The sequence below is a fragment of the Uranotaenia lowii genome, chromosome 3 (assembly GCF_029784155.1).
Source record: "Uranotaenia lowii strain MFRU-FL chromosome 3, ASM2978415v1, whole genome shotgun sequence".
In the NCBI taxonomy this organism is placed as follows: domain Eukaryota; kingdom Metazoa; phylum Arthropoda; class Insecta; order Diptera; family Culicidae; genus Uranotaenia; species Uranotaenia lowii.
In genome coordinates, this window is record NC_073693.1 from 12,423,012 (window position 1) to 12,436,156 (window position 13,145).

The window sequence follows — 13,145 nt, forward strand, 5'->3', positions numbered from 1 at the left end:
TAAAAGGACAGGCCAATTGCTGTGGACGGAAAGGAAATGATTGAGCATGCGTCTTTGCATGTGACGTGGATTTGGCAAACCTGAATTACGCGAAAGGCAGTATTTTAAACGGCACTGTCTACAACAGAACTTTATAGCACTATAGTTTTAAGTAGTTCACTAGGTAGGTATCAAATTAATAGGCTAATATTACAATTTTTAGGTAGGGTAAATAACTAATAATCTAGCATGGGGAAACAGTCTGGATTCTGCAAACTTTTAACCGGATGTGGTCCTGTCATCCGTCGTTGATCAAGCTACGTCAACCAGCTCGCCGCTGAACTGCAGTTGAAGGCGCCGACGTATAATGGCGCGACGCTTGAGCTGGACCAGTGCACCCAGTTGCCAACAATTATGATTCAGACAGACAGAACCAACAACTAAACATTGGTGCATTGGAGGCTCATTGAATAGATTTGGACTGAATTCTCTGACCACAGTCAAAGCTCTGACCGACAGAGCCTCAGGCTAGTTCATCTCTTAGTCTTCATTTTGATAGATGTTAGAAAATTATTGATACAAATAAGAATCATGAACGTACCTCGTGTCAACAAAATTGTCAGTTAAACAAAATCCAGACTTGTTTTGTAGAAAAAGCTCAAACAAAGTTATGATGATTTCAACAACAAGGTTTGCATTGATATTTTTATTGAAACTTTCTTTAACAGTTCGGTTCATAAAGTAACTAATTTGCAACAATTAATTAAAGCTGTTAGAACTTTTTTATAAAGCTTAAATCAACTTTTTCATATTGTAAATAATATTTCTAATTTCAATATTACGATCAACAAACTGAAATTAGAAAAATATGAAATGTTCAATAAGTTTGATTTTTCAGATTTTTGGTCTAGTCTCATTCATATTGGGAAATATTTTTTTGACTCCAAAATGTAGAAATGTAATTGACATAAAAATTTAAGATTTTTGTGTTTTTCCTCTGATATAATGGAAGATTATAAATTGTTGTTGTCCTATTCGGCCGAATATTTAATTCAACTATTTGGTGAGTCAAATCTCTAGTTATTACAGTATTAACGTTCAAAGTATTTATGTCATGAGAACGAGTTTGATTGAGAAATCGTGAATGAAGGTGAGATGATAATGATAGTTCCATCTAAGTCCTACGGCATTATACGTTTACTTTTCTGAACAATTTTTTTACGGGGGAATAATCCATTAATAATGGATGAATTGAATAAATTTTTTAGCCCTTTTGGAGTTTGCATCAAATTTTCGATGAGTGCAATTCGGTTTTGCATTTCTTTAAGTGGTTGTTGCATATTTGGATGGAGCTGGAAATTGATACATATTCAGGATTGTGTGCGGGATATCAAATTCAAAACAATTTTAATTTGCGAGTTGTGGAGTTTCGGGAAGCAACAATTCCAATTTTTTAATACGTTTTAGACTGTATTAAAATATTTCTGAAAGTTAACATTAGTTTAGAATATATCTTATCGGATACTAATTCAAATTGCTTACGTTTAATGCTTCTCTTAGTTAAACTCCTGGATTCGACCTACAACTCTACTGCGTGACCTTCCTAACCTCCAAACACGACTTTGTATCAATTACAGCACTATCAGACAACCTGTTATGATGATCACTTTGAATACGTTTTTATAATATTTTTAACATTACGAATTCACCTTAGACCAGCGATGGTCGTTCCGGATTAACATCAATGGTAGTTTTCTGTTAGTCGTGCCTACGTGCCTTTTAGAACAACTGTGAATTTTAATATTGTGTTTTAATTTAAAGGTCACACTTAGCAATGATTATCTTCCTGTTAACTTACTGTTTCCAAATGCTTATGTAGCGAACTAAACATAATATTCTCAGAAACTTTGATTCTTAGATTGATCTTTGATTCATTACTTGTTAGAAATGGCGCGAACTTCAAATGTATAGCTTCTAATTTTCTACCTCCTATGATTATTATTATTATTTTACGTGCGGCATTTTCGAACATTATTGATGTTAATTTACCGAAATGTCATAAAACTGCTGTTGAGTTTCGCTGAGATGAGACGTGTCGACTCCTAGTCGTGACAGCGAGTTCTGGGGAGCAACAAATAGGGTAGGAAAGTATCGAAAATGGTTTTCGAAAAAGGGAGCATACGCATGTGATGAAAAACGACCCATCGCCGAAAACTGCTTGTGGATGCTCCACAACATGTTAATGAATCCATCAAGAAGTGTGCCCGAATAAGGTTAACGTTCCAGTTTCGTGGTGTAATTGATTAATACTTTAAAAAATTGAGATAACTAAGAAGGAACAACAGGATTGTGAGTCTGGATTTTGATTCTGGGTTCTGATTATGAGGTCTAATCATGAATTCTGATTCGGAGCCTGGTAATATCTTATTCTAAATATGTTTCGAAAATTAAAAAAATAGTTGGTAAGTGCCGTCTGAGGTAAGCTTCCAGGGTTTGAAAAGGTAAGATTCGAATAGCATTGCTTCATTATATGATTTTATTTTTATCGATAAATATATGTTTATTAGAACGAACAGTACCTGCTACCTGATACCTGTCAGCCAGGCAGGTACATACACCAGTGCGTAATACCTGTCGTAAATTCATAATATTTGTATAATGTTATGATTTTTTTCACGGCTGCAAAAATAAGTGACTCATTTTACCAAGTAAGACATTCACATCCATGTATGCATTCAGTTTACAACAAATTAATCGAAGCCATGGGGTCTGATATGTGGTGATTTGCATTGAAGATAAGCCGAACTAGTAATCTAAAGAATGCAAGTCAGCGCATCCGTTAACGAAACTGCGGTGAATCCGTGCACCCATTAATGATGGATGAATCATCATAAAGGATGAAAAACTAATAATAGATAAAATACCCTCATGTATTGATTTTTTTTATTGAAAAATTATTAAAAAGTGTTTTTTCAATTATTAGTGTTTACAAGAAGAGCGAAAATTGATTTTCTAAGTTAATTCTTCGCAACTATATGAATGGTTTTATAATTCGAACTTTTTATTTTAGATTGCTGCATATCGCACTTGAGAAACACGGACACGAAGATTATGATAAAAGCTTTCACAAAAAGAACATAATGCAAATTTCATACAAACATAATCGCATAACTATTCACAACTAAATTACTCACTTCCACGGTGTCCAAACACAAGATTTGTGAAGTTCTTCTGCTAAAATTATGATTACTGCAATGGAAATTTAGAGCAAGTAGGTATTTATTTCTAATTGCCTTGGGTTAAAACAATAAGGTATAATCGTTTCATGTTGTTGTTAGTTTGCAACAATTAATTTTTTTTTGTTCAACACCCAAGATATGAGGAAATAATATTTTTTCATTATTTTTCGTTTTATCTACTCATCATCGCCGACTATTGAGAATTTTTTCGGAGAAAAATAAAAAATATGAAAAGAAGGGTTAATGCAACATTGAACTTGTCATAACTTCTCTGAGCTAAACGATGCAGCTTTTATAAATTATTTTTCATGGAATGGTAAGGCTGCACAATTTTATGAAAAAATAGTCAGCTATTTCCGTAAAAACTTTGATTGCTCAAATTAATTGTTTTCGTTATACCCATATGTCTTTTATTCAGTTCAGCCATTCATGGCATTTTGTCAATTGTGCCATTTTTGTCATTTTTGTCATTTATGACATTTTATCCTTTTGTGCCATTTTATTAATTTTTCTATATTTTTTGGACATTTCGTACCAAATGCGAAAAAATAAGGTTTGACAAGCTTTTGACAATATCATTCTCATGAGAATTAAGCTTGAAGAGTCATGTTTGGTAAACTGTGGGCCAATAATTTTGGTCGAAATTTTTTTTTATGCGGCTTATGAGGCCAAAACTTCTCACCGCGGGATAATGCTAGGTAAATGAATTAGGAAGTAGTTAAGCGAGATCGTAATACACCTGAAGAACTAAACACTGGCACTCAATTGAACACTGGTTGCTTCCTGATAAGTTAGAAGGTCAGAGAGCTGTATTACAAGCATAATTAGGGCTTTAATATTCATTATGTAATTGTGTCAATGTGTTGCAGTTTGGATGCTACGATATGTAACGCTTTGTTGTGTAATGTAACAGATAAATAATAGCCACTGTGCGCTGAGTTTTGTTGTTACGATGTGTAATGCTGTGTTGTGTAATGTAACAGACAAAAAAAAGCCTCTGTTGGCTGGCCTTTGTTTTACGGTATTTAATGTTGTGTACTTGTGTTGTATCATATGTTTATTAAACATATAATGTGTACTATAATGTTGACCCATTAACTACTGAACGATGTTGTGTAAAGTGTGAATTTCCGGTCAAACAATCATTACTGATCGGACCAATGAATGCTGGGTTGGGCGTAGGTAAAAAGCCCTGGGGCCAACGTCATATCCTAGTTCTCTTGCATTCTTAGTGAACCGGTATTTGTAATTAATAAAAAAATGCGTACGTACATTGTACGTGCTACGGCATTGCCACAACAAAAAACTAACACACGCATATAGGATCTCAGTGAAACTTCATGATTCTTTAAATTCTACTTGAGACTAAAGGCTTATTGAGCTTTGAGGCTATACTATACTATACTATACTATACTATACTATACTATACTATACTATACTATACTATACTATACTATACTATACTATACTATACTATACTATACTATACTATACTATACTATACTATACTATACTATACTATACTATACTATACTATACTATACTATACTATACTATACTATACTATACTATACTATACTATACTATACTATACTATACTATACTATACTATACTATACTATACTATACTATACTATACTATACTATACTATACTATACTATACTATACTATACTATACTATACTATACTATACTATACTATACTATACTATACTATACTATACTATACTATACTATACTATACTATACTATACTATACTATACTATACTATACTATACTATACTATACTATACTATACTATACTATACTATACTATACTATACTATACTATACTATACTATACTATACTATACTATACTATACTATACTATACTATACTATACTATACTATACTATACTATACTATACTATACTATACTATACTATACTATACTATACTATACTATACTATACTATACTATACTATACTATACTATACTATACTATACTATACTATACTATACTATACTATACTATACTATACTATACTATACTATACTATACTATACTATACTATACTATACTATACTATACTATACTATACTATACTATACTATACTATACTATACTATACTATACTATACTATACTATACTATACTATACTATACTATACTATACTATACTATACTATACTATACTATACTATACTATACTATACTATACTATACTATACTATACTATACTATACTATACTATACTATACTATACTATACTATACTATACTATACTATACTATACTATACTATACTATACTATACTATACTATACTATACTATACTATACTATACTATACTATACTATACTATACTATACTATACTATACTATACTATACTATACTATACTATACTATACTATACTATACTATACTATACTATACTATACTATACTATACTATACTATACTATACTATACTATACTTTACTACCTACACTTTACTATTCTGCACTATGGAACATGCTTCATAAGTTAATTAGATAATTTTGTATCTCTTTGTATTCTTGTTCTTTTTGTATCTTTGTTTTCCTTTTAAGACTATGAAGTCAATAGTCAAGGATGTAAATATATGAAAAATTATATAATTGCTGTCATTCATTTTAATTTTATTTGGAACAAAAAATGGAACACTTCATATCTGTCTGACTGCCACAGTCCATCACAGGTGTCAACTAAAAATGCTCCCCCCACTAGCCCAAAAAAACCCTTCACAACATGGGTAACGTAACTCAAATTACTCTCGGGACCATATTAGGTACACCTCAGAAAGCCGGACTTTCGAAAACCGGCATCCGAGCATTCCGCATTCGCCCAGCTGCCTGAGTCTCCGGATTGTCCTTTGTGTGTCATTCTGTGGAAACCGGAAACATGATGATGATGGTGCCACATATGGTACACCTGCTGATTCCCTATGCTCAGAGAGGAACAGAAAAACGAAAGGACCCCAATATGCTTTCAAGGGACTGGACTGACCACCGCATACCGGTTGACGAACTGATCCCAGTGTGGATGTCATGTTGAACCTCGGAATCGACTTACCCCCGAACCCAGACATGCATCCAGTATTGCGAGAATCTTGGTTTGAGTTGACGGCGGAAAACACGAAGTCAGGAGAGAGGATTAAAAAAGAAGTACCTTCTGGCCGTCAGAACAGGGCATCATCTGTCTGTGTGCCCTTAGTTTGTCAGTGGAATGAGCTCGGTTTTATGGGATTTATTTTCTCCACTCAACGCCATGAAGACCGACTGGCTTCAGAATCCTGAAGATATGTGCAAGTGCAAGCATATGGTTAAAGTCATCCGTTTTTTTCCTCACGACTTGTTCAGCGAAACCTTCTACAGCACTTCATTCAGCTTTTTTTAATACAAAAAATGTCACTAGCGCAGAGTGGTCCCAGTTGAATTTATCCTGGTGCGGATCCCTTGATTTATGAAACATTCCCTAGTTCGAAATGTGTATTGAAATGCTCTCCTCAAAGAAAGTTTCCATACCTAATTAAGATGGACTTAATTTAAAATGCAATTAAATCGCCATTCGTCCAAGAGATTATAAATTTTCAACCAAACTCATAACTTTCCCCGACTTGAAAGAAAAAGTCTAAAAAACACCACCCCTTTACGCTCCGGGGGAACGGTAAATATAGTTAAATTAAGCCATTAAGAATGAAACCAGGCCCATCCGTCAACCCGTTCAGCTCAAAACGGGAGCCGTCAAAACCAAAACAGCAATAAGTCAACATTGCGTGCCGGATAGGTAAATCGGTGCCAAATTTATGTTTTAGTAGTGCCTCGGGAAATGTGGCTTGTAACCGCCCTTCGCTTGTCGGCCCCGGGGGGAAAATCCGACATTCGTCAATATGAATACAGGAGGCCTCTCCATACTTCATGCAGTATTGTAGAAAACAGTCAACGAGTTCAGTGGAAAATAGAACCCTCCTCTATCATTGAAGGCGATGGGAAAAATGGTTGAGGTTCGGAAAATGAGGATCAGAGAAGAGGAGAAGTAGAAAACATCAGCAAAAAACCATATAATTTACACCTTCCTGGTGTCGAACTGGTTGGTACTAAACTGTTCTTCTTTGCTGGCTCGCTCGCTCGCTCGCTTTCATCGTTTTGATCCTTCCGTTCATCCATCATTTTTCGCTCCGACCAGAATAGGTAGGTACCCCTTTCGAAATTTCACGTACGGTTCCATCCAGTAGAAGCAGAACCAGACGACGAGCTAGCGGCATCACGTCGAACTCAATCACCGTAATTTGACGCCCTCGGGGTGGCTATTGATTTAAATAAATAATGGTTATTAAGTAACTGTAGCAGGTACCGAGGTGAGGACTTCTTTCCTCTCGTTCGTTGATCTGATTTTACGGCTCGTGAACGGCCAACACAGCGGAAGGGAAATTAATCAAATTGATGGCTATTAGGTGGAATACCTTTGATGTACTTTACACATAGTTTCAGGAGATTAGATCAAGTAGTTTTCCTCCGATATTACAAAGTGAGTAGAAGTGTCCTTTTTAGCGTTAATGCTTCCGCTTAAAAAATTAAGTTCTACTAGAAGATCAAGTTATAGAATTCAATCGTGAGTTAGTCGTATTATCTTGTTATTTTTTTTAATTTATTTAAAACATTCCACTGAACGTGGGTATTCTTTTTGCGAGGGTCATACAAATTCGTATGTTTGTTAAGATAGAAAGGTTTGTTGTTTTCTTTTTCAAAAAATCATTTTAAATAAGTTGGAAATCATATGCATCAAGCAGAAGATAAAAAAAAAACGAATTTTCGGGCAGTCGAAGAGTGAGAGCACATCGTTAAAATAGATTAAGAAGATAGTCGGTCCTAGATGACTACCTTGGGGCACACCGGAGAAGGCAGAGAACTGGCTGAAGAGAGAGAGTCTCCTGTGCGAAATGTTAATTTACGTCCACTTAAGTAACTGCGGAACCAGCCAAGTAAAGGTCCTCAGAATCCTAATTGAACGCTTAGCCAATAGCAATATCGTGGTTCACCTTATCAAATGCTGCTGACAAATCGGTTTAAATTGCCTCTATTTGAGACTTTCGATCAACGTCGTCATCAACTCTTCGTTAGCTTCAGAATCGGAGAAATTCTGAGTCTCTCCAAGTTGACGGACTGTCGTTACGTTTCGATCAAGCTGAATGTAGCAGTGTCGCTCACCAAATGGGGACGTCCTCCCAATGTTTCGAGTGAGAGTTCTTGATTTTGTGGCCCGAAGTTCCTGTACCAGCATCTGTCGAAATGGCCTCAACATAATCTTCCCGCTGCAAATACAAAAACGGAAATCAAAGCAATACACCTTTTCCACAGCGTTGAGCTTCCGAGTTGCCTCATTGACGTGACCAGATTTTCGAAACGGATTATAGTGGTTCCGTTGCGGCAAGATGAGCATCGACATGCTGAAAATGTCCTCTTGGTTGGCTCGAATCGAGACCTACAGTGATAAAATCAGAATACTGAAGCGGAACTCAGAACTTCCTTTTCAAAATTGGTTACCGTTGGAGAAATCGAGTCTTCTCTAAGCTAGGTACTTTTTTTCTATCTTTTCAAAATAAAGGGTGCTCTTATGATGCCAAATTTCGCATCATGAAAAATTAATACCTCCATTATGACTAGTTTTGCTATCAAATTAAATTCTACAAAAAATTTTGCTTCCTGTTTGCTGTTGATGCCTGAACGTGATCTCAGCTTGCTGTCAAATATAAATATACGAAACCCTAATAATGCCTATTTTTCCCTCGTACAAAACTTAACAGCATACGATACTATCACTATGCTGTTGGCACACATCTAATAACTTTTTGCCTTTTTTGTAAATTCTTTTTTTGAAACGGCTTATACCTTTCGGCTTTAAGGAGCCAAACACGTTTTGTTTGATTACAATTGTGTGCTTCTATCTAGTTTACTTTTTGAAGAAAAGAAAGAAGATAGATAGGGAAATATGAAAATAAAAAGAATTATAGACGAAGATCAAAAGCTTTTAGAAAAAGGTATGTTTCGAACATGTAGTCCAAGTCTATCACAGCGACTTTTTTGCCTTATAAGATATAAATTTTAGATCTTCGACAAAGTTGTTCACCGGAAAATTTCCTTCGGAGAATTTATAAATTGGCACAACAACCATAACCAGACTCCATAGAAGAAACAAAAATTATGTTGATGTTTCAGAACAAAATATTCAATTTTCCCATACAAACCTAAAAGTTCAATTTACTTATGTTCACAGTCTTGTTTCAACCAACTTCGAGTTCGGACGCTTTTATCGATAACTGCTAATTTAACGGATAAGTCTTTATCGCTCTCGAAGTGTTGTTTCCTCTTTTGTTTTTTCAAGGTTAAGAAAGACAATAAAACTGTTTAGTTGAAGAATTTTGTACAGATTGCCATCGTCGCCATGGCGCCTGGGGGGTTTCACAGGAGTGATGAATTTCCTGCTTTGGGATCATTTATGCCAAATCGTGGTGAAATAAGTTACATTATTGTAGAAAGTGACACAAATAATTTATCGTTGGCCAATGTATCACCATTTCTCATACATCGTTCCATTACAAATTCGGTGGGTGATGTGGAAGATTCGCGTACGGAACAAAATGGTGCTCGTATCATTCTCAAAGTGAGGGGTACAAAAAAATATGAAAAACTGCTACAGCTATCTCAAATATCTGATGGCATCAAAATTAAAACATTCGAACATCCTAAACTCAACTTCTGTAAAGTCGTAATACATGCTCCGGAAGTAAGAAACGTTAAAGATGAAATCATCCTAGAAGAACTGCGTGATCAACATGTTGAGAAGGTTGATAGAATAAAGAGAAAGGTAGGTGAAGACCTCATCAATACCGACACCATCATTCTTACGATCAGACAACACACATCTCCGACGTTCATCAAACTTGGTTTTACTAAAAAACCAACCCGTACATACTATCCCCGTCCAATGCGCTGCTCAAACTGCCTTGAATACGGTCATGTTTCCCATAAATGCCTCAAACAAAAGAAGTGCAAAAATTGTAGTAAGAATTTCCATGGCGATGTGGCGATACTTTATCTCCTGTTTGCGTCAACTGTTCTGGTCCCCATCCTGTTACTTCATCTTCATGCCCTGATTTCAAATCTGAAACTGAAATTGTTAAAATTAAAATAGATAATGACATCCCTTTCCCACCCGCCCTCGTATATTTGTTGACCGCGAAGGACACAAATCATATGCTGATGCATCCAAAAATATATCTAGCCGAATAAATGTTGCTCAACTATCTTCCGTACCCATGCGTAGATGCAGCTGTAAATGTGCTTGTGAAAATGAATCTCTCCCTCTCCCAAACCTAATTACATCTCCATTACCTATCAACGAAACTACTATCATTCTCTCAGAAGCAATTCCCACAGTCTCTCACTAATCACTAATCGTACATCCAGCCAGAACTTATGCCTGATCCCGGAGAATAATGAAAGATTGTTATTATTCTTTTTGTCTTTGTTCATGTTTTCAATTATATTAACATAAAAACATTAAAATAATAGAAAACATAAATCGGCCGGGCCAACTGTGGAGCAGAGAACGCAGAGACGTCAGGAACAAAAAAAAGAGAAGAAGCGTGGACCACCAGTACCATACGCTCCGAGGGGCAATGCGTTGGAAGCACGCTAGAAAGTGCTCCTTGTTGATAAAACGAAGTGTGGCTCTGATCATTCTTCAGCGGCTGTAAATGAGTTATTTTGTACACAGAAATCACAAAACATAAGGAGCAAATTATGTTTGGGAATCTGACATCATAAGCGTAATAATTATGAAATTTCTAACTTTTAATACAATTTTTAAATTTGAATTTTTTACAATTTTGGATTTTTGTGCACTCTCATTTCAGGTCATTGACCAAGGATATAGCGCCTTTACTCGCTCTTGCAAATAAAAAAGAAAAGAGGAAAACATTAAAAGGAAAACCAAACCTTTCGAGTTCTGTTAAAAACTCGAATGGTTTTAATGACTTACAATAAGATGCGGTGCTATAACCGATGTTAATTTTCAGTATTGAAATGGATATTTCGAACAGCAAGTCTTTGTAAAGAGACAGTTAGTAACTCAAAACCATTATACAAATGAAAAACATAGAACAGCGTTGAAATTATACTTAGCTTTGTTTACCCCGCTGTAGATAATTATCTGCAAATAACGGAAAATTTAACATCTCCATTTCCGTAAGAGGGCAGCAGCACTGCAGTACGTCCTCCTTTTTGAATTATCCAAAAAGATCGCAGCAATCATGAAATTCTTCCTTGTCAATGTGACCGATAGTGAAAATCAGTCTTCATCCGTTTTTCACGGAACCACAAATCCCCTCTCCTACACAGCACCTCGCGAACAGCTCATGCCCCAACGACACCAAGGCAGTGGCTCATTAAACTCAATAAACTTCGACGATTCAACCAAATAAAAAGTAGCTTTAAACCAAGGTCGTAAGCAACAGAAAACATGTATCTGAAAACCTCATTATTTTTCCGCTATTGCCAATGTATAATTTTCTGCCACGACTTTTCTAACTGCATAACTTCATCATGAAAACTAGTAAAATTGAAGAACAGCTTAGTTTTTCCTTCAAAATCTGTCACAAAAGCACTGTATTTTCCACCGCCACATTGATTTGTGGGACTTTCTTCTTCACGTTTTCATTCTTCTTTGTGGCACTTTCTTCTATCACACAATAATCACACAAATAATATTCCCAACAAACAAGACAGGAATTTCACCATTTTCAAAAAATTTACTGTTCTTTCAAAAATAATTCATGTTTTCTTCTGTGAATCTTTAAAATGAATCAAGCCTTCCACACCACAAAAACTCGCCTCCCAATCGCCTCAATTTCCCGAGGACAATACATCTTATTAAACGGGTAATGGTTTATCTTTCACATGCACATCACTTTTGGTTATAAGTTGTTAATATTTCGATAATTTTCTTCAATTTTAAACTATCACCCATTATCGAAGCAAAACGCGACCGCGGAAAAAAAAACGACCGTACTCAAGCAAAGCCTACTTAGCCGAAGCAATTCCCACAGTCTCTCACCAAAATAACTTGAATATTAAAAAATCTCAACATGAGACAAATGAAGTTGTAACCGGAACAAAGCCGAAACAAGCTCCGAAAAGTAAAAGAACCGATCAAAATAGTTTAAAGAAAACACGGCCAACTAAATCTAACCTTCAAATCGACAGCCCTTCCTCGCCTAACAGTAAAGGACCACCCAATAAATACTTAAGAAAATCTCGTCCAACAATTGATTCTCGCAGTGATAATGACATGTTTGATGGAAATGATATTGACATTGATAGTATTTAAATCCTGTCCTTTTTCTCTTTTTAATTAAATTTATTTTCAATATTATACAGTGGAATATGAATGGTTTGATTTCCCATCGGAATGAATTGAACAATCTGATTGCAAACATAAATCCTCAACTTATAGCTTTACAAGAAATACACCACAAAACGACGATCAAAAAGGCGTTGATTACAATTCCACATGGGGTGGAGTTGCAATTGCAATTTTAGAAAATATTCCTCATGTTGAAATTCCCTTAAATACACAACTTCAAGCTGCTACTATTCAAATCTTATACCCATTTAAAATTTGTGTTGTATCTCTATACCTCAGAAATGGACACTGGGAAAAAGACGCAACTCTCATCCCTTATTAAAGCCTTGCCAATTCCTTTCTTAATTTTAGGAGACTTTAATGTTTGTCATCCGGACTGGGGAAGTATTGAAGCCAATAGATCTGGAAGAATTATTTCTGAAATAATTGCTGAAATGATTTGATTTAACGGCTCTGGAACCGATTTTTGCTCAAGCACAGGTAATATTACCAATATAGAT

General features: G+C 35.3%; 1 protein-coding gene across 6 annotated transcripts in view; it reads right to left on the minus strand.

The window, feature by feature from the left end:
* LOC129750741 (homeobox protein PKNOX2-like) overlaps nt 1-13,145 on the minus strand; it is a 227,925-nt gene that overhangs the window by 60,090 nt on the left and 154,690 nt on the right. The window lies entirely within an intron of this gene.